At 42.9% G+C, this 21,496-nt stretch overlaps 1 protein-coding gene across 1 annotated transcript in view; it reads right to left on the bottom strand.

The window, feature by feature from the left end:
* Nucleotides 1–3,259: 3,259 nt before the first annotated feature.
* Nucleotides 3,260–21,496, bottom strand: part of LOC132346790 (collagen alpha-1(I) chain) — a 70,310-nt gene continuing 52,073 nt past the window's right edge. The window contains exons 6-8 of the mRNA XM_059892310.1: nucleotides 20,836–21,043; nucleotides 8,722–8,774; nucleotides 3,260–8,180 (exon numbers count right to left, since the gene is read on the bottom strand). The gene's annotated coding sequence lies outside the window, so the exon portion shown is untranslated. The remainder of the gene's footprint in view (nucleotides 8,181–8,721; nucleotides 8,775–20,835; nucleotides 21,044–21,496) is intronic.

The following is a 21,496-nucleotide window of genomic DNA, read 5'->3' as shown; positions in this document are numbered from 1 at the left end:
AAGTTGCTTCAGTCGTGTCTGACTCTTAGCGACCATGTGGACTGATGCGTTTCAGGCTCCTCTGTCCATGGGATTCTCCAGGCAAGAAGACTGGAGTGGGTTGCCGTTCCCTCCTCCAGGGGATCAGGAACCAGCGATGGAACCAGAGATGGAACCTGCGTCTCTTATGCCTCCTGCAGGCAGGCAGGTTCTTACCCTGGTGCCAAAAATTTCATTTACTGATTGATGCATTGTGCAGAAGCGGATATGGTGGGAACATGGAGGCTGGAACCAGAAGATCTGTGTTCAAGTCCAGCTGCTGCCTGGAGGACCTTGGATGATCTTGGGTGACCTTGGGGAAAGCTCTTAACTTCCCTGCAATCTGTTTCATTGTCTGTAAAGTCAATGGACAGGGAGGCCTGGCATGCTGCGATTCATGGGGTTGCAGAGTCGGACACGACTGAGCAACTGAACTGAACTGAAAGTCAGTGGAGTAATTCGGATGCTTTTAACCCACCTAATGGTTTCGTATTATAACTTATTTCCCTATGAGCTCTCTTACCTAAGGCTTGGTTACCTCCCTGTGTCTCCCCTGAGCTGCTGGGAGGTGCAGGGAGATCCTGAAATTGTGCTACCTCTTCCCTGGCGACTCATTTCTTGACTCTGCTGGCTCCTCGATGCATGTTCTCCTGCTCTGTTTTCACATTCCCTGACACTTTGGTTTGCATTTTTTATCATTTTCCTTAAGTGTTCTACATCTCACTGCCTCCCTCCCAAAAATGAAAAACAAAACAAAACAGAGGTTGTTTTGTCAAAACTTCATCAATTTCCTTCCCCTTCATCGTCAAAATGAATGATGTGTTTACCTATCTGTCCCTCCTCCTTGTCTTGGAGGAGGTTACATCTTTAACTCCTTCCAGGCCAATCCATCTCCCCGTGGTCTTGATCCTTCATTTATAACTCACCTCTTCTCTCTCCCCTTCTCTCTGTTGCTGGCATTTCTCTAATCCATGTACACACCACACACATTTCCACCAGCCCTAAATAGAACACGCCACCTTTTCATGGCCACTGCCAATAGCCCCCACCTGTCACTGCTGCTGATCAGACCTGGATCCCCATGTCTCTGGCAAGCAGCTGATGCTGGGGCTGGATGCCCTGTGGCCTCACATACCTTTTTCAGACTTTCTCCCTTGACCTGGACCCTGCTTCTGTTTAATTCTGTTGGCAAAGGCCTGCTGCCTGAGGACAGATCCCTGACATAAGGTGGAAAATGATGGAAGAAAGAACAAGGGCTTTGAGGCTCCACAAGTGTAGGTTCAAATCTATTCTGACATTCTACTGGCTCCAGACAGGCACGTGACCTTTCTGAGCCTCAGTTTCCTCATTGTTAAGCAGTACCTTGGAAAGGTGTCCAAAAGATGAAAAAAGATAATGATACGAAACCACATAAAAAGCACATTACTTTTGTTAGTGATAACTTCTCAGGCATGCAGGATCTTAGTTCCTGGACCAGGGGTCAAACCTGTGCCCCCTGCAATGGAAGTGTGGAGTCTTAACCACTGGACCACCACAAGGGAAGTCCTTCTTGTTCCCTTCCTTCCTTGTGTGTTCCCAAGCTCTGAGAATGGAACCACCACCCCGTCAGGGACACCCAAAACAGAAAATTCATATACCACAACCCTGTGGCCCCCTGCTCCCCTCCCAACTCTCACTCCATCTGACTCTACATTTTATCCATTTTACATCGTCCCTGTATTTTCACTATGCTTAGTTCAAACTCTCACATTGCTTCATCCAATTTTTATAACCTCCAAACTGATCTCTCTTGTAGCCACCCTCCCTCCTGGGCCAGAGATAATCTTTTTCAAATAGAGAATTCACATTGCTGCCTTGCTTAAGTCTCTGACAAATGTCTTTTGCCAAAATCATCAGTGAAAAATCCCACCTCCTTCACAATTTGTCCTTTGATGCTCACCCCTTACTGAATGTCCCTGGGACTTGGGTAAGGGCCTATATGGCTTCTTTTTAGTTTGCACTTCAGTCCATCAACTGACCACTTTCACTCACATGATCTCTCTTCCTCTAAACAGCCCAGCTTTGTTTGTATTGTCTAGCATATGTAGGTGATTCAATCCCAGGAAATTTTTTTTGGTGGATATTTTTAGTCATCAAATGGTATAAATACTGGAGTAGGAAATGGCAACCCATTTCAGGATTCTTGCCTGGGAAATCCCATGGACAGAGGAGCCTACTGGGCTACAGTCCATGGGGTTGAAAACGAATTGTACACAATTAAGCACACACACACACACCCTAGTATACATGTAATGTATTCTTTTAGATGGATGGCTTCAAGTGGTCTGACTTGCAAATACACCCACTGTTTACTGTTTTCTGTAAAAATATAAATGCCAGATCAATGCTGTGTTTCTAAGGCACATAACTCAACAGTTTCTCTTTGTTCCTGCCCTTGATACTCTTTGTCTCTGTCTTCAACAAAGAGAGAAATACGAATTATGAGCATCACTCAATGTACCTAACTTGAAATTAAAGACTATGCTGTTGGTCACATTTTAAAAAAAGATATAAATACTCTACACATTAGTCATAGAGTTTACAAAATTTTAGAGCAAACTTGTAACTATCCGATGGCATCTCAAAAATATTTGAAAGGATCAAGGAATAATGGTACTAGCAGAGCGATTCTGAACACTTATTCTAGTTAACATTGAACTCTTTTTTTCCCCCAGGTTAAGGGAAGAATATAGCACAAATAACGTAGAGCATCAAGTATAGAAATACACCTATTTTTGTTGTATATGTTATGTTTTTTCCCAAGTTGCAGATTAACTTTTCTAAGGAAGCTTTTGTTAAAGTTGGGTAAATAAAAAATTAATTCTTAATCTCAGATATCAAGCAGTTAATGCTAAATTGGGGAGTGACTCAAAAGTATGGAAATTTCAAGCATCAAGCTAACTGGGAGAACCACTTTAGTTGCAGATAAGTTTATAACTATAATTTGGATGGAGAATGTGTCTTTCTGTCCCCACTTGACTGTTGATTTACTTCTTTTATACAGTCACAGCTTATCTCTCAACAAAAAAATGATCATTAAGGTGACACCAGCAACTTGCTCCCTGATAGGTATACTATACAGCGAGGAGTGTAGAATGTGGGTGATTTGGGGGTTTTTTGATCCTTACATTTGGGTCAGATGTAAAAGCACATTCATAGACCAGAGTCTACAAAATATACTCATTGTTGAAATGAGAGGTCATTCTATTTTTACTCACTTTCACTTTAATTGCAAATTGTTAGTGCAGGAATTTCCACAAAAGGGTTATACAAGCATGCCCAAATTGCTTGAAATATTTTCCACTTCTCTGACTTCCCATGGGAAAAGCCACTAGGTTGCATTTGCGGCATCTCAGTGGGTTCAAGCAGCCTAATTGGGATTTAGAAGTTTTCAACTGTACGGGTTTACAAAGGGACATCCAGGATCGGAACTCCTGTCTCCATGCCCTCCCTGGAATCTGTAAATGTGTAAATTACCAGTGGAAAACACAACCTGAATGATGGTGGCTAACATCCAACTTTCGTTTGCTTGTTCACGATCTCATTTTTACATTTATTCCTTAAAATGATTTTTTTTCAAAAGATCTGAACAGTCTGCCAGGAATTTCATCAGGAAGAAAAGTACACTGTTATGTTCTTTGAGAAAAAAACAAAAAAACAAAAACGAATTCACGTCTCATATGGGAGAAATATACTCTTGGGCACAGGTAACTTTCTTGTCTCTTGGGCAGAAACACCTAATCATTCTGTCCCATCTGTCAGAGCCACTTAATTGCAAACACAGGCCCTCTTGCAACACAGCAAACCAATGCAAAACAATTAATTAAAGCTCGGAGGAAAGTAGCTGTTTAAAGGTATATACTAACTCAAGAAGTAAAACTCTTGCTGCGATGTAGCTTTGACTCTCTCTTGTGCTTTCTTGTATCCCCCCCACTCCCATCCCTGTACCTATGAAATTTTATTTGTCCTGCTTGTCAATTTCTGCTAACACTCAGTGTGATTTAAACTAGTCAGGGAAAAGAGCCTGAGTAAGCGATCCATTGTTTGCCTCTCAAACTTCAGCCTGCGGATAAATCGCCAGGGGATCTCGTCAGAATGCAAGTTCTGATTCGGTGGGTCTGAGGAGGTGACCAGGAAGCTGCATTTCCAAGAAGCTCCCAGATGTTCTGATGCTGCTAGTTCCAGACCGCAATTTGAGTAAGAAGGATCTAGACCAGCGGTCTCCACCTTTTTGGTACCAGGGACTGGTTTCATGGAAGACGATTTTTCCATGGACCAGGGTCAGGGGTGGGAGAGAGTGGGGATAGTTTCAGGATGATTCAATTGTATCACACTTATTGTGCACTTTATTTCTATTATCATTACATCAGCTCCTCCTCGGATCATCAGGCATTAGATCCTGGAGGTTAGGGATCCCATGTCTAGACTATTAGATCCTCACTCTTCCTGTTGTGAATTTAGACTTCATCTGTTCAGGTTTGCTATGCAAGTTCATCTCCATCTTATCTGCTTCATACAGTAAGCACAGCTCAGATTTACCTTGCCTGCTTCACCTCTATTCAAACCCACACTTATCCTTGCACTTGTGGCTATTTCCTCGGGAATCCTTAAGGACACACATCAGTGTCTGTTGTTGTTCAGTCGCTCAGTCGTGTCCGACTCTTTATGACCCCATGGACTGCAGCACGCCAGGCTTCCCTGTCCTTCACCATCTCCTGGAGCTTGCTCAAACTCATGTCCATTGGGTGGGTGATGCCATCCAACCATCTCATCCTCTGTCATCCCCTTCTCCTCCTTCCTTCAGTCTTTCCCAGCATCAGGGTGTAGGACTCTGATAGATCACACAAGGAATACATTCATGATGTGGTCCCTCCAGGCAGTTTATAAACAAAGTGACACACGTCTATTTTTCCTTTCCTTTTATAATTGAACTGTCATGCAGCTGTGCACTGTTTGGAAAAATATGTTGGGCAGGTAGGAATCTGTCAAAAACTCCCTGTGGGTCTTAAGATCATGTGGCTCCATTTTCTTCACAGTGAAAAATGCCAAGGCTGAATCTGATGATCTCCAAAGCCTCTTCCTGCTCTCATTATTTATGATTCTAAGAGTTAGTCATTTAATCATCTGGAGGGATCTGTACTGGTTTAAACCAATGGATGCTCCTTTGGGGAGGTAGTCCTATTAATGTGGAACCCTGTTGAATTCACCAGGTTCTGCTGAGTTCATCCTTCTCTGTGCTCCCAAGAGCATATCACTTGACCCCTAAGAATAGGGCAATGGCACCACATCTTCATCAATTTACACCCACTTGTCTTTACGGCTGGACTCTGGATGTCTGGGTCTGGACCCTTTGGGTGGAAGGGAGGCAGCCAGGAAGATTGTGCCAAGTTGCTGAGACTGCAGGGCTTGGCTGGCCTGGGCAAGGCTTTCCCCAAGGTACATGAAATCAGCCTAACGCCAAACAGGAAGTAGGAAATGAACGTAAGAAGTGAAGCCAGAGATGAAAGCTGGAGTACTGTCAAGGAAGTGAGGTGGAACCATAGTCAAGAAAATGAGATGTGACCAGAAATCGGTAGGCTTAGGAAACAGAATTTGAAAGGATGTCAAGTGAATGGTTCTGATTGAAGGCTGTCATCACTCATAGGAAGTGGAAAGTGTTAATCACTCAGTCGTGACCTACTCTGTGACCCCATGGATTGTAGCCCACCAGACTCCTCTGTCCATGGAATTCTCCAGGCAAGAATACTGGAGTGGATAGACATTCCCTTCTCCAGGGGATCTTCCCAACCCAGGAATCAAACGCAGGGTCTCCTGCATTGCAGGCAGATTCTTTACTGTCTGAACCACTAGGGAAGCCTATCACTCATAGGGGTGGGACTAATTTTTGAATTGCTAGATTAGAGGAGCTACTCAGGACTGGTCAGAGAGCTTTGTGAGCACAGACACTCTACATTACTCACCTTTTTGCTGAGTATCTCTAACAAGTGTCTGATACAATGAAAGAGATGAATTAAAGTAAGAAAGAACAAATGAATGAATGAATAAAACAAGTCTAATTGTAATGTATCCATTCTCTTCATTTTCTTTGCCACTCTACAAGTTCATATTCTCATTATTTCTCAAGCAAACCAAAAGGACTCCCCAGTTCGCCAGTCTTTCCCAATTTCAATTCATATTTTAGACCGCAGCAGTTTTAGTCCTCTTGTTTGTAGGTTAGTTATTTGCTTATTCTGTTCTATTAAGGAAAGTAAGTCCCTCGAGATGGTTAGAAATGGTGTCCTACCAAGTTTTCCATGTCCAAAATAGCTAGCTGTCAAGAAATATTTGTTGAAGTGAATCATTATAGTCATATGTCAAGTCACTATGAGGATTCAATGTCCTGAACATTTAAGACAAATACTTACTTTATTTTTTAGCTGTGCTGGGTCTTCGCTGATAGGCATGGGCTTCCCTGATTGTGGCGAGAGGGGGCTGCTCTCCAGCTGCAGTGTGCAGGCTTCTCACCGCAGGGGCTTCTCTTGTGGAGCACAGACTTTGGGCACAGGCTTCGGCAGCTGTGGTGCTCAGGCTCAGTAGTTGTGACACACGGGCTTAGTTGCCCCACGGCATGCGGAATCCTCCCAGACCAGGGATCAAACCCATGGCTCCTGCACTGGCAGGCAGAATCCCAACCACTGGACCACCAGGGGACTCCCTGAACACTTAAAGCAATCTCTTCCTTTCCATATTATTCTTTAATAATCAGACACTCAAGACTTACAGTCGACTAAAATGTCCTCATAAAGTCTATCTGATATAAACTTTTGTGTTAATTATTACATCAGATTTATGACTTCAAGGTTAAATTCATACCTTTTAAGAGAACTTTTTATGAAGCAGTATTTTCATTTTTTTTTAGTAGCAGACTCTATGAGAGCTATTGAACCTCTTCCCCACAAATGCACATATGCATGCACGCACAATATGATTTCAAGAGATTTAGGAATTCCCTGAAGCCCCTAGGAGATCCCTAATATTGATGGAAGTCAAGCCTGGAATTTCTACTGGAGAAGAATAGAGGTTTTCTGCAGCTAAGAGAGAGGCTTCCCTGGTAGCTCAGATGGCAAAGAATCTGCCTGCAATGTGGGAGACCTGGGTTCAACCCCTGGGTCAAGAAGATCCCCTGGAGAAGGGAATGGAAACCCACTCCAGTATTCTTGCCTGGAGAATCCCATGAACAGAGATGGAGGAACCTGGTGGATTACAGTCCATGGGGTTGCAAAGAGTCAGACACAAGATTCCACCCTATTCCTCCCTCTCACTTCTGCCCGCAGCCCTGTTACCTAGCCTTTAGGAACACGGATGAGCAGTCCATCAATACCCATTTTGAGATTGAAAACAGAAAACACACGGGAGGCAGGGCACCATGTATTCTGTGCTCTTGTCAACAAGGTCTTTATCCTGCGATTATGGAAGATGAGCGTGGATTGGCTGGATGGCCACTCTTGAAGCCAGGAGAAATAGACAAATGTTTTTGAAATTGCCAGCTGATGAAAGAGAAGACACAGGGTTACTTCCATTCAACGCCGTTGGCCCCTGGGAGTTCCTAGCTGTCCTTGGAGTATCTGTTGATAGCAAGGGCTGCTTTTGAGCCTGAGGAACCCTTTCTTCCTTTGAAGATTCCTTTCCCCATTCTTTCAGCTTCAAGCTCGTGTGTGGATCCGACACCTGGGGAAGTTTGCTAGGAGAAGGGTGATTAGGGTCCTCAAAAATTAAAAAAAAAAAAAGAAAATAATCTGTCAAAGGTTGATTCTAGTTTAATTTCCTGGCAGCTTTATCCCAGAAATAAGGGCTTCCAAATTTCTGTTTCGAGAGATTTCAATATCCTCTGCAATTTTGAAATAAGAGATTTCTCTGATGTAGGTTGTCATGGCATGATGGAAGACGACAGAAAAATCTGTTGAGATCTCAGAACTCACACTTTCATGCTTTTTTCTTTTCACTCTTTTCATGGGTAATCTGCCATTTTAAAGTGGTTTCCCCAAGATCCAGCCAGTATTTGAAACAAGATCCTCGGTCCCTTTATAGAGTGGACATAACCTTTCCTGGGCTCCACCTGTTCAGCTCATGACTGATTTCTCAACCTGTTGAGAGACATCGAGTTGGATGAGCAGCATGTTATTGCATACAAAGCACAACCATTAATGATCAATTATATAATAAAATCATGGTTTAACAGACATCATCAGTTTTGACTTACGCCACCAGAATAGGTATAACTAGGGGGCAGGAAGAGAAAGCATTTCATCTGATAAACCTGGGAGGAAACCGAGCATTCTGATGCAGAATTCACACTATCAATTCAAAACAAGAGGGAAACAATTTGCAATAAGAATCACAGGCATCAAGAGATGTACATAAGCTGAGGATTCTGCATTTGGGAGGCATATGGATTTAAAATTAATCCAAGCATCATCTAATAATAGCATGCAGAGAATATCTGTGCACACAAAGCAGAGATGTTCCAGTAGCCTCTTCATATATATTCTGCTCAATAATTAGTGCTCTTAATTATAATGTCGTTAACAAATAATTATACCATTCTTAAGCAAAGAAATTTAATTCTGTACCAAAAAAATTTTAAAAAAAGGAGAGATGGTTTACTTTAAGATATGGCTTAGTTACCTGTGGATGGAAAAAACTTCAGAGGTCCCACTCCTGAAATTCAAAGTCTCCACCTACAGAACAGCAGTAAGCAAAACAAACAAACAGAAACAAAGCACCACTAAATTAATGCCACCACCCTAACTGTTCTCCTAAGCAATGACAGGCAAGACATTGTATGCATAGGACTAGACATGAACTATCTGGGTTTGGGGCGGAAAGTTGTTGTTATTTAACCATGTGAGTTAGACAGGCACTTGTCATGTCTGGACCCAAGTTCCCCACTTGGAAAAGGAGAGGTTTATGATTATAAGACTTAATGCTTATTGGACACAGTGTCAGCCACTGCGCCTGACATTTTAATGTATCGTCTTTACTTCTTCAAGCAACTTTCCAAAATAAATGTTACTGTATCCATATTACTGAGGAGACAGTTGAAGCTCAGAAAGGTAAATTAACTTTCCAGAAGTGACATTAGTAACAAGTGATGGATCTGAATCTGGAACCCTACTCCGAGAGGCTCCAAGATAGGGTTCTTGTACCTAAGGTGCTTGTACTCATTTATTTAAGTCCGGCCATAGAAAGCATCACAGATGGACTGGCTTACATGACAGGAATCGATTTGTCTCACTGTTCTGGAAGCCAGAAGTCTGTGCTGGATCAATGTGCTGGCAAGGTTGGTTTCTTCTGAAACTATGAGAGAGACGGTTCCATGCCTCTCTCCTAGCTTCTGGTGGTTTCTGTTCATCTTTGACATTCCTTGGCTTATGGCAGGATAGCTATAATCTTTTTTAAAATGCTTTTCTCTTGTCTGTGCTGGGTCTTCATTGCTGTACAAGCCTTTCTCTAGCTGTGGTGAGCAGGGGCTACTTCCTAGTGGCGGTGCGTGGGCTTCTTATTGTGATGGCTTCTCTTGTTGTGGGGCACAAGCTCTAGAGCACGCGGGCTCCAGCAGTAGTGGCTCCCAGGCTCTAGGGCACAGGTTCAGTAGCTGTGGCTCATGGGCTTTGTTGCTCCATGCCATGTGGGATCTTTCCAGACCAGGGATTGAACGCATGTCTCCTACACTGGCAGGCGGATTCTTTACCACTGAGCCACCAGGGAAGCCCAGGATAACTAGGGTCTTCATGTGGCATCCTTCCTGCGTGTGTGTCTGGGTCTAAATTCTCCACCCCCCCCCACACACACATTTTTTAATAAAGATACTAGTTGTATTGGATTTGGGGTCCACTCTAACTCTAGGATTGTTACTGAAAGTGGGGTCCCACTGTTCACCTCTCAGAAGCCAATAAAAATGTAAGGTTGGTGGAAAGGAAAATTTGCTTTATTTTGGGTGTCAGCACCCAGGGAGGAGGGTGGACTCCTGTCCAAAGGCTGACTGCCCCCACTGGCAGCCAGTGGGTAAGAGCCTTTATAGATGGAGGAAGAGGGTTACACGTAGAAACAGCACTGTCAGCTCTGACCATCATCTTGAAATTAGTCATTGGTGGTTTGATCAACGTCATCTTGGCTGTTTTAAGTACAGTTAGTCTTTAGTCCCAGGGTCGGTATGTTCCCATTTCTTTGAGGTCAGTTCTTAGAATTGTGGCAGCTTATGTCATAACTATGGTCTGGTCATCATGTAACTTCTTCCACCTGGTGGGGGTTTCAGTATCTACAGTACAGCTCAAAGGATGTGGCTTAGAATCTTACCTAGAGCTCTTAAAGAGGAACTAAAGGTCCTTGACTTTGCCTGATGACTGAACTATCATTTAGTCTTATGGGGCTGTTTTCCTTTGTTTCTGCAGTTTCTTACTTCTCTCATTAAACTTATTCTTTGGCTAAAGTTTTTCTACAGACAAAAGGCAGGCTGAAGACATGGGGAGCAAGGACCATAGGGGCTGGCTCTGTTTCAGTACGACTTCAATTTCATTAACTTCATCTGCAACAACCTTATTTCCAAGTTAGGTCATATTTAGGGGGACTGGGGACTAGGACTTCAGCATATGAACTTGGTTGGGGGATGCAGTTCAATCCATCACAGTTGGGTGTTTAAATTTAATGTATTTATTTTTAATTGGAGGATCATTGCTTTACAATAGTCTGTTGGTTTCTTGCCATACATCAATGTAAGTCAGGCCTAGGTACACACATGTCCCCTCCTTCCGGTTGGGTTTTTAAACTTGTTAAAGCTCCAAGAAAGAAGTATACAAAGAAGTAATTAATAATCGGTCATGAGTAATAGTTCCAGATGAGACTAGATTTCAGAGTGCGTGAGTGTTTTCTCTGGTGGATAATGAATGCTAGCCCTTTAGAAGCCTAAGGAAATCCCCTTTGGTATGGATGACCAGGGAATGTTTTATACCATGATGGGATTTTAACTGGCTGTGAAAAAATGATGTATCCCTGGGGTCAGTGGAGACAAGAAGGAGGAGAGGGTGTGTTTTTGTGTAGGGATCTTGTCCCTGTTGTCAAGGAGCTTACAATCTAGCTCTGGAAACAATCAAACTTGTGAGAAGTTAACTATCAAGGCAAAAGTTTAAAACATGATCTTCACCAACACATGTGTGAGTAGTCATGCAATACAGCAAGCTGCAATGCCCACGTGAGTGACAAAGTGAGCTCCGGCACTTTGGGGAATGTTCATGGGTGATGGTGATGTGAATTGTTGTTGTTGATTTTTTTTTTTAAAGAACCATCTTTGGATAGAAGAAGAGCAGGGAGAGGGGTTCCCAGGGAGAGAAGGGGCTGTACACCAAGGTCATAAAGCCTGAGACCTAACTAAAAGCCATGAGATTGTGCCAGTTGGGTGGAAAAATCACATTCTTATACAGGAATGTTCCAGGGTAAGAGTGGAAAAGGCGGGAGAAGCCCCGGCAGAATTGAAGCTGCTTCTTTGAATTTGCAATTCAATGTGTAAATTCACCGTATTGGTCTCTCTTTATTAATTTTTTAAAATATTTATTTATTTGGCTGCATCATCAGGTCTTAGTTGCAGCACACGGGATCTTTCGCTGCATGCAAAGGCTCAGTAGTCATGGCTCTCAGGCTTAGTCATTCCTTGGCATGTGGGATCCTACTTCCCCAACCAGGGATTGAACCCAAGTCCCCTGCCTTGGAAAGCAGACTCTTAACCACTGGACCACCTGGAAGTCCCTAGCCTACCTTTATCTTTTCAGAATTCTGTACCAAAGCCCTTGCCTAGGAAGACATTTACCAAAGTATATGGTCAAAATCTGTGATTTGTCAGTCTTGCAGGTGTTCCTCAACTTAGGAAAAAAGTTATGGGTTTAATAAATTAGGAGGTAATGAATAATTAACAGTAATACTTCAGTCAGGTCCTCAGGTACTGGTGGGAAACAGACGACACACTCAAAATTAAGGCAGGTTTAGTAAATGACTGAGCAGTGCTTGAGGAAGCCATGAAGGAGAGGTGAGTAGTCCAGGGCTGATACCGGTAGGAAGTCATTAACTATCCCTAGGCTTGGGGACTTCCCTGGTGGTCCAGTGGTTAAGAATCTGCCTTCCAATACAGGGGACACAGGTTTGATCCCTGGCCCGGGAACTAAGATCCCACGTGCCTCAGGGCAACTAAGCCTGTGCACCATCACTGCTGAGACTGAGTTCTCTAAAGCCCACACCACAACTAGAGAGAAGCCTGTGCAACAAAGAGCCTGGACGCCGCAATGAAGATCTCAGGTGCAGCAACTGAGACCCGAAGTAGCCAAATAAGTGTTTTAAAAATAAATAAATAAAAACTACCCGTAGGCTTGAAGAGAGGGAGAGAGGAAGGTTACTGTACTAGGAGAGGGACACTGGACAGGACCTGGATCCTTGAATTGAGGAATACAGCAGACCCCGGTCACTGGGCAGAGAGCAGGGGATAAAGGCTCCCACCTCACTCTCCTGCCTCCTCAGCTTCCTGTTCAACCCCAGCTAAGGCCAAACGCAAGGGAGTTCACCAATAGAGAAAGTCAAGTCTTCCTCCCAGGGCACACAGCAGGGTGGGGATAATACATGAGGCAGGGAGGGACAATTGGGGGCAAATGGGAGCTTTCCTGCACAGTTACTTTGCAAGAGGACTTCTTTGAATACTTTATATGTTAATGTGTTAGTGACCCTACAAAGGAGGCTTTGGAAGGCAATATTCCTAAACTAGCTTTATCAAAAAATTCCATTTTTGAAGGCTTCCTAGGACCAGTGATCAAAGAAAACCAAATTGGGAGGCTTTGATCGGTGGGATGAAATCCAAACCTCTTCTATCAGTCAACCTTCTTTCAAATGAAAAGTGTCAGGAACCAATCTCAAGCTAAACGAAAGGAGAAAATTTGGCTTTCACAAAATTTGTGAGTCAGAAAGAGGCTTTTGATTCAGGCAAGGATGGACGCAGGAGCTCTCAGGATGGTGAGACCTCTGTCTGTCCCTTCAACATTTCACTCTGTCCATCACAGCTAAGCTTTATTCTGCATGCTGGCTCTCACCATGAGGTGGGCAGTACCCCTACTGACTGCCCCCTACTACATCCTCCCAGCTCAGCAATTCCAGTGAGGTAGGGACTTCTCTCCCCAAGTTCATATCCCAACCCCTTGATGATTCTAAGTGCTTCTGCCTGAGGTAGAGCGTCCATCCCTAAACAATATCGAATTATTCACTGAGGTCCTTTGATTGACACTGCTCAGCCCTTGGGAGTTGGGAAGGGTACTGACCCTATTTTTAACAGACTCACAAGGACATATTTCCTGAGAGCTTAGGGAAGAAATAAGATAGAAGGTCATAAAAAGCATGAAAATTTACTACCATCTAAAACTATAGCTACCATGATCACCATATTTCTCTACTGGGTATTCATGGCTTCCCCCGAATTTGGCCTAAAACAGTAAGTTCCAATATCCACTGTTCTGCCATATAACCTCCCTGATTCAGTCAGACTGATTTACTTACTGTTTTTTTTTTTTAAGAAGAAGTGAAGTCGCTCAGTTGTGTCTGACTCTTTGTGACCCCACAGACTGTAACCTACCAGGCTCCTCCATCCATGGGATTTTCCAGGCAAGGATACTGGAATGGGTTGCCATTTCCTTCTCCAGGGGATCTCCCCAACCCAGGGATCGAACCTGGGTCTCCCGCACTGCAGGGAGACTCTTTACCATCTGAGCCACCGAGGAATAACACACCATAAATTCCCATTGTTCCTCAGCCCTTTCGATTTGAATCCTGCTTCATGGGAATCAAGTCTCAAGGCTGCAATGAAATGTGTCCACAGTGTCCCAATCTCCTTATTCCAAGCTGTAGATTTGGTTTTCCATCCTCTTAACTCCTACTGCATTAGAATGTCTGCACCATCCATTTGATCTTTATGACCTGTTGCCCTTTCTTGTGTGTGTATGTGTATATCCCTGATCCCTGTAGACATAACTAAGTTGTAAACAACTTGAGTTCCATGACATCATTGCCATATCTTCATATACTTTGTATCTACCTTGCCTAGCACACTATAGATGTTAATCAAATGTATTTTGCTCACTATTTCAGAGGTTCAAGGTTAGCATCCCACCTCTTCTTGCTTGCTTGCATTTTCATCAATCCTTCACGTCCTCTATGCTAACATGTAGAGTGGTGTTGAAAAATGCTGTTACCTTAGTCAGGTCCCAGGTTCTTGTCAAGTGGGTCAACGATGTTGATATGGTGGAAAAGAATAGCCCAGTAATTCATTTATTCATTCATTTACCCCCTCATTCAACATTTAATTGAGAATCTTCTATGAACAACACACTGTGTTAGGTATTGTGGAGCACATGAAGATAAGTAAATAGATTGTGCCTTGAAGGTATTCAAAAAAATATGGGGAATATAAAATAAGAATAAAATTTCTAAAAGACAAGATAGACTATTGCATGTCAAAACATTTTACCAGTCCTTGTGGAAGGGAATTTGAGAACATCTAGCAATACCTTTACCCCCGACCCAGCAATGCCAATTCTAGGAATTCACCCTAAAAATGGGCCTCCATCTATATGAAACAACGTACGTACAACGGTTTTCAATGTGGCAATTCTGTAGAGGAAAAATTAGGGAACAACATAGCAATCCATCCTTAGAAGACTAGTAGAATAGATCATCTACCTAAAAAGACTGAGGAAGATCATGACAGGTTGAGTGAAGTGATTTCCAATATAATATTAAGAGAAAAAGGGAAGCAAGGAATAAAAGTATATATGTGGTCGCTTTTGTCTATAAAAGGAAAAAGATTTTAAATATGTTTTTCCCACGATGAAACACAGAAGGAATGAACTAGAAATTAATTAAAATGGCTACTAATAATGCCTCTCTCCCTCTCTTTTTTTTGAAAGAGATTTCCTGATTTGCCCTGTTCACTTAAGGAGCTAAAAACAATGACTTCCTGGTAGAAATGAGCAAATCTAACACTCGGATTTTTTTTTTCTAATTACCACTCTCCAATAAAAAGAACCAGGGTTTTTTGAGAAATGGCTCAAGTCTGTACAATAGAAGTTTAAGGTAAACATGGAACATCTAGTGGTTCCATACAGCAAAGAAATACTCAAACTCGAATGGGGTTAAGGTCAAAATACCATAGGAATGAACTTCAGGGTTTCCTGAATACACTCATTAAGCACAGAGCACACAAATAAAGCATAAAAAAGCAAATGGAATATAACATTTTGAATAAGAGGGTGGGACCAATTGAGAGATATAGCATTGACGTATATACAGCACCGTGTTCTTTTAAATAGTACATTGTTATTTTGAAATAGACTCATTAACGGTTGATTTTTTCCCTCTACACATTAAGAAATAGTAACTTCTATTCTGTCCATGTGTGAGTCGTTACTTCCAATTTCAGCACTTTATCATGTTGAATATTTACTGAGTTCTACAATAAATCATGGAGCTTGTAAATACTGTCACAAGAAAACAAATTTATAAACTCATGTTATCACAGAGATTCCTGGAGTGTTCTGCTGTGTGGAGAACCCATCTCATCAGTCACTCAGGAATGTTATATATAAGATTTACAGTCCTTGAAAATGGAGCTTTAGAGGTTTTCATATGTGACTGAAGTGTCCATCCATTATACCTGTTACTCAGTGAGTTCACACATGGTGCTGTTGGCTGAGTGGCAAGGTGAGTGGGGACCCAAAGGCACTCTCCTGGTGTCTGCAGAAGTCAACATGTGTGCTTGTGAACAGAGTAGGAGAAGAGAATGCAGCCAAATTTGAGGTCTGACGCTTCAATCAGCATGGATCCTGTTCACCAGAGGAGTTTGGCAATACACTATCTTCAAGGTTTTAGATTGATCAGTGCCCCTACGAGAACGTTAGCTGCACTGTGATCATGACCACTGTAACTGAGCCCACCCATTAGGTAAACTGCTCTAAGTTCTCTTGTAGCAGAGGTGGGTCATCCATCAGGGCTCTTCTAGATCCTTCCCATAGAAATATGGGCTTTCATCTCTGTGCTGTTTCCTCCCTGGGAAATGTAGGACAGCACTTGCAGGAGGAAATAGTAGCTTCTCCTTTTTCTGCTTCACTTTTAAAAACAGTCAGGGGCGAGGGTGGAGTATCAGTTCAGTTCAGTTCAGTTGCTCAGTCGTGTCCGACTCTTTGCCACCCCATGGACTGCAGCACGCCAGGCTTCCCTGTCCATCAACTCCCAGAGCTTACTCAAACTCGTGTTCATCAAGTCGGTGATGCCATCCAACCATCTCATCCTCTGTTGTCTCCTTCTCCTCCTGCCTTCAATTTTGCCCAGCATCAGGGTCTTTTCCATTGAGTCAGTTCTTCGAATCAGGTGGCCAAAGTATTGGAGTTTCAGCTTCAGCATCAGTCCTTCCAATGAATATTCATGACTGATCTCCTTTAGGATCGACTGGTTGGATCTCCTTGCAGTCCAAGAGACTCTCAAGAGTCTTCTCCAACACCACAGTTCAAAAGCATCAATTCTTCAGTGCTTAGCTTTCTTTATAAGTCCAAGTCTCACATCCATACATGACCACTGGAAAAAACCATAGCTTTGACTAGATGGACCTTTGTTGGCAAAGTAATGTCTCTGCTTTTTAATATGTTATCTAGGTTGGTCATAGCTTTACTTCCAAGGAGCAGGGGGTTGGGGGGAAGTATAGTTGCTTTAAAATGTTGTGTTAGTTTCTGCAATACAACGAAGTGATTCTGTTATATGTATACATATATCCCTTCCCTCTTGAGCCTCCTCCCAACCCACCTCCCCATCCTACCTCTCTAAAATTGTCACAGAGCGCCGAGCCAAGCTCCCTGTGCTATACAGCAGGTTCCCACCAGTGATCTATTTTACACATGGTAGTGTATATACGTCAATCTTAATCTCCCAATTCATCCCGCCCACACCTACCTTCTCTGTGTCCAAATGTCTGTTCTGTATGTCTGTGTCTCTGTACTTGCCTGGCAAAAAGGTTCATCAGTACCGTTTTTCTAGCTTCCACATATATGCATTAATAGACAATATTTGTCTTTCTCTTTCTGACTTACTTCACTCTGTATGACAGACTCTAGGTCCATCCACATCTCGATGAATGGATGTGGTACATATATACAGAGGAATATAAAATGGAATGAAATTCAGTCATTTGCAGAGATCTGCTTCACTTCTTAACCCATCACTCTCTTTGATAAGATACACGCTCCTCTCTCTTTCAGATTGTTATTGAACGACAGTGCACAAATCTAATCTTTAAAGTCTAGCTTATTTAAAGTCCCTGGGGAGTACTTAGGATTGGAAGAAAGCAAGTGGCAAATCCTGGAAAAACATGAATAATTACAACATTATTGACTTATTCTGTAAACTTGCATCTTATTTCACTTAACATGAGGCTGGAGTGGACAGCTGTCTTTTTCATTTATTTTTCAAAAGCAGAGACTAGTTCATTCTTTTCCAGGACTGCAAGTTGTTGGTCAGGAGATGACAGTCACCCTGACAAGTGAGCTGAGCTTTCCTCCTGTTGCCCTCTGTTGCCAGAATATCTCCTTTGGGTTTGGGGCAACCATCCCCAGCTTCCTTGTCTTTCCCCTCTTCCTACATGACACAGTGACTTAACAACCTCCAAGGGGGAATTTGGGAGGAGTTGAGAGTGTTTAAATGGGGCTTTGTACTCATAATTCATATCCATTAGCCTTACATAGATGATGGATAGCACTAAATATATCCAATTTTTGTGGCTTGATATTTGCTAACTGTAACTATAGCCAAGGCCCTTTGGCTCTCACTGAAGGGGAAACTTAAGCTATTAACTGAGATTAAGTGACTCATTTTGAGGTCAAACAGTAAATCTGGGATAGACCGGGAATTAGAACCACAGCTCCAAAGAGCTACAAAAACAAAGACTTAAAGAGGCGGGGAAAAGGATACAATTTAGGAAGATGACCCTTTCTCCTCTGGCTACAGTGACAGACAACCCTGGCTCTGGATTATTCACAGGGCTCTTTTCGAACCTCAATAACGAATTCGAGTGTTCACTCACACATCCTTGTGAGACAGTTCTGCGCCCTGCTCTAGAAGAAAACGGAAATGGATTCAAACGGCTCGCCGACCCCCTCCCACTCTGCTGTCTGTGGTGTGTGGATGTAGTTCAGTTTATTTCAGCAAGAATTTATTCAGCACACACTGAGTGCCAAGCGTGGTGTCCACCCTCTAAATGAATATCGGGGAATTGAAACAAGACCCACTTCCCACAGGAACTCGGAGTCCAGTGGTCTGTTCACTTACTGCCTTAAATGATTATTTGTACCCTTCTCTTCTGACTAGCAAAATTACAAGAAGAACACAAATTAGACTTTAACTGAAAAGTATCAAGCACACACAATGTTCTTGAAGACACAACTGGTTATTTTTCATTCAACCAGATGAAGCAGTGGATGCCAGCACAGTGACATCGGCGGCTGCCCTTCAGTTGTAGACTTGGAAAGCAGATCCTAAATCCTCCAGTGAAATGTTTTGGCAGGCATTTTCATCCAGATATTATTAACAACAAAATGAAAACAATCCACGCATCAATTCTGTGTCCCAGGGAGGTCCCTGATGGGAATGTTAGCAACTGCAGCTTCAAATGTTCCTGCCCCACGAAATCTCATTTCCCAATCAGTCATAATCTTTTAAGTAGCTTTTCTGTTTGAGGATAAATAAAGTATATGCATGTCCTTGTCCAGCCACTTCTTGCATTTTTCAGTAGTGTGACATTTTTGGGGGTTGAGACTGACCCATGACTCAACGCCATAAGGATAGTCTCAACAGTGAAAAGGCTGTTTGGCCAAAACATCACACAAGTACACAACCCATTGGAGATTAAAAAGAGCATGGTAAGGGCAGTCCATTCATTCAACAAATAATGAGTACTCTGCTAGACCTACATCTTAGACTAATGACTCCATCTCTTAGAGCCTCAGTTTTTCTCATCTGTGAAATGGGAATAATGATATCTACCTCAAAGGATGGTGGTGGGGATTCAGGACAGCAACCAAGTGAAAGTTCACAGCCCAGGGGAGGTGCTCAGTAAACTTGGATTTCCTTCACTGCTAGGGGAGAAGAGGAAAATGTATGTTTTCTTCAAGTTGCCTACTTCACCTCTGCCCTCTTCATCTTTAATAGCTGCAATCTTGGAGTCTTCGTTAGAGACAAAACAGATAGAGGGCATTGCTTGGGACTGCCTTCACGTTCCTGTCTTGTGACCACTCCTTGATGTATCCTCATCCTTACTTCAGTGGTCTCAAGAGTATCACCATCCTTTCTGTTGATTAACTCACCCTTCTGTGAGTTAACTCAAAAATCATTCAGCCCATTCTTTGACAGTTCCTGAAAACATCTTGCTATCCAAAACTTTCTCTTCCTGTCCTCGGGCATTGTACTTTCTGCATATAAACAAACTTGATTTTCTTCTTGGCTTCTTGAGCCCCCTGTGTCCATAGGTCTCTCTCTCTTTGACATCAAAGCCAAGCCAAGGATGGAAGATGGCTCCCTCTATTCACTTTCTCAACCACCATTCACTTCTCAAGCCCTCTTCCTCTGACTTCTGTCTTCCCCACACCACAGAGACCGCTCTTGTTAAAGTCATCAGTCATTTCCAAGCCTATTGACTATTTTTTCATCTTTTTTTTTAATGGTTTCTTAAAAAAATATATGTATCTTTGGCTGCATGCAGGCTTTCTTAGTTGTGACAAGAGGGGGGCTCCTCTCCAGTTGTAGTATGAGCCCTTCTCATTGCAGCGGCTTCTCTAGTTGTGGGACACAGGCTTGGCCGCCTCATGGCACATGGAATCTTCCCAGACCAGAGACCAAACCCGCATCCTCTGCACTGGCAGGTAGATTCCTAACTAATGGACCACCAGGGAAGTCCAGTATTTTTTTTTTTTCACTTTTATTCTTCATGGCTCTTTATGACTTTTGAAACTGTCTTCCTTCTTAAAACTGCTGTTCCCCCGACTTTGTGGTGCGAGATTCTGGTCCTCCTCTTCTTTTCCTGGATGCTACTGGGTACTCTAGGGTCTCCTTATCCATTATGCCTGATGATAATAGCCAGTTTTTTTTTTTTTTTTTTACCTTTTATTGGAGTGTAGTTGATTTACAATATTGTGTTAGTTTCAGGCATACAGAATAGTGATTAAGTTATATATATTTTCATGTTTATTCAGATTCTTTTCCAATATAGGGTAACAACTTCTATAGAGACCTCAATATATAAAGGTAGTTTTCTAACTACTTTTACAACAAACCTTTAACAAGTATGAATATCCCCCCTCTCCTTTTACACACAAGGAAAGAGGAGCTTAGAAGGGCTAAGCAATCTGCCTAGAGGGTCATGCTAATAATAAGTGGTCACTGTTGTTTAGTCACTAAGTCATGTCCTATTCTTTGTGACCCCATGGACTGTAGCCTGCTAGTTTCCTCTGTCCATGGGATTTCCCAGGCGAGAATACTAGAGTGGGCTGCTATTTCCTAGCCTTATTCAAACCCAGGCAGCCTAGCCCCAGAGCCCCTCTTATCACTACCTAAAGGTTAGTATTCTCTGTAACCCTTTCCTTCATTTTAACATTTCAATGATTTTTTTTTACCCCTCATTCTGTAGGTTCTCCCAGATATGTCTAATTCACTCCCATTCTTTTAATAATTACTTACCTGTATATTGGAGAAGGAAATGGCAACCCACTCCAGTATTCTTGCCTGGAGAATTCCATGGACAGAGGAGCTTAGCAGGCTCTATATGGGGTCATAAAGAGTTGGACACAACTGAAGCGGCTTAGCATGCACATATATTGAAGACTCCTAGGTTGCTGCAGGATCTCCAAGAAGCACACATTCAGATGGAATTAAATGTGCAATAAATCTGTTGGAAGATTGTTGTAAGGGTTAAAGGAGAGAGGGAGAGCCTTAGGCCTTTGTGCTGATGGACTTCAATGAAAGAATAAGAAGGAAGGAGGTTGGGTAGGAAGAGCCTCAGCTCCCAGTACAGCCCCGAGGAAGCTGTGTTAGAGAAGCCTGCAGGCCATGGCCAGGCTCGGTCACTAGTGGCTGGGAGCCATCCTGGGAGAGTGGAGGGTGTGAACACTGTCCCTCCTGAAGGTGAAGGAGCAGAGGGCAGTCCGCCAGCCTAGGTTCCCATTCTCTTGGTGGGAAATCTGAGCAGTACAGATTTCCAGATCACTGCCAAGCCCCAGTCCCCAATTTCTGTCCTATTCTTGTTTCTTTTTATTTTATTTTTGGCTACACCATGCAGCATGTGGGATCTTAGTTCCCAGACCAGGGATCAAACCTGTGCCCCCTGTGTTGGAAGTGTGGA

The sequence above is a fragment of the Bos taurus genome, chromosome 12 (genome assembly GCF_002263795.3).
Source record: "Bos taurus isolate L1 Dominette 01449 registration number 42190680 breed Hereford chromosome 12, ARS-UCD2.0, whole genome shotgun sequence".
In the NCBI taxonomy this organism is placed as follows: Eukaryota; Metazoa; Chordata; class Mammalia; order Artiodactyla; family Bovidae; genus Bos; species Bos taurus.
Note: the sequence above shows the minus strand (reverse complement) of the source record. Positions and strands in the feature narration are given on the sequence as shown.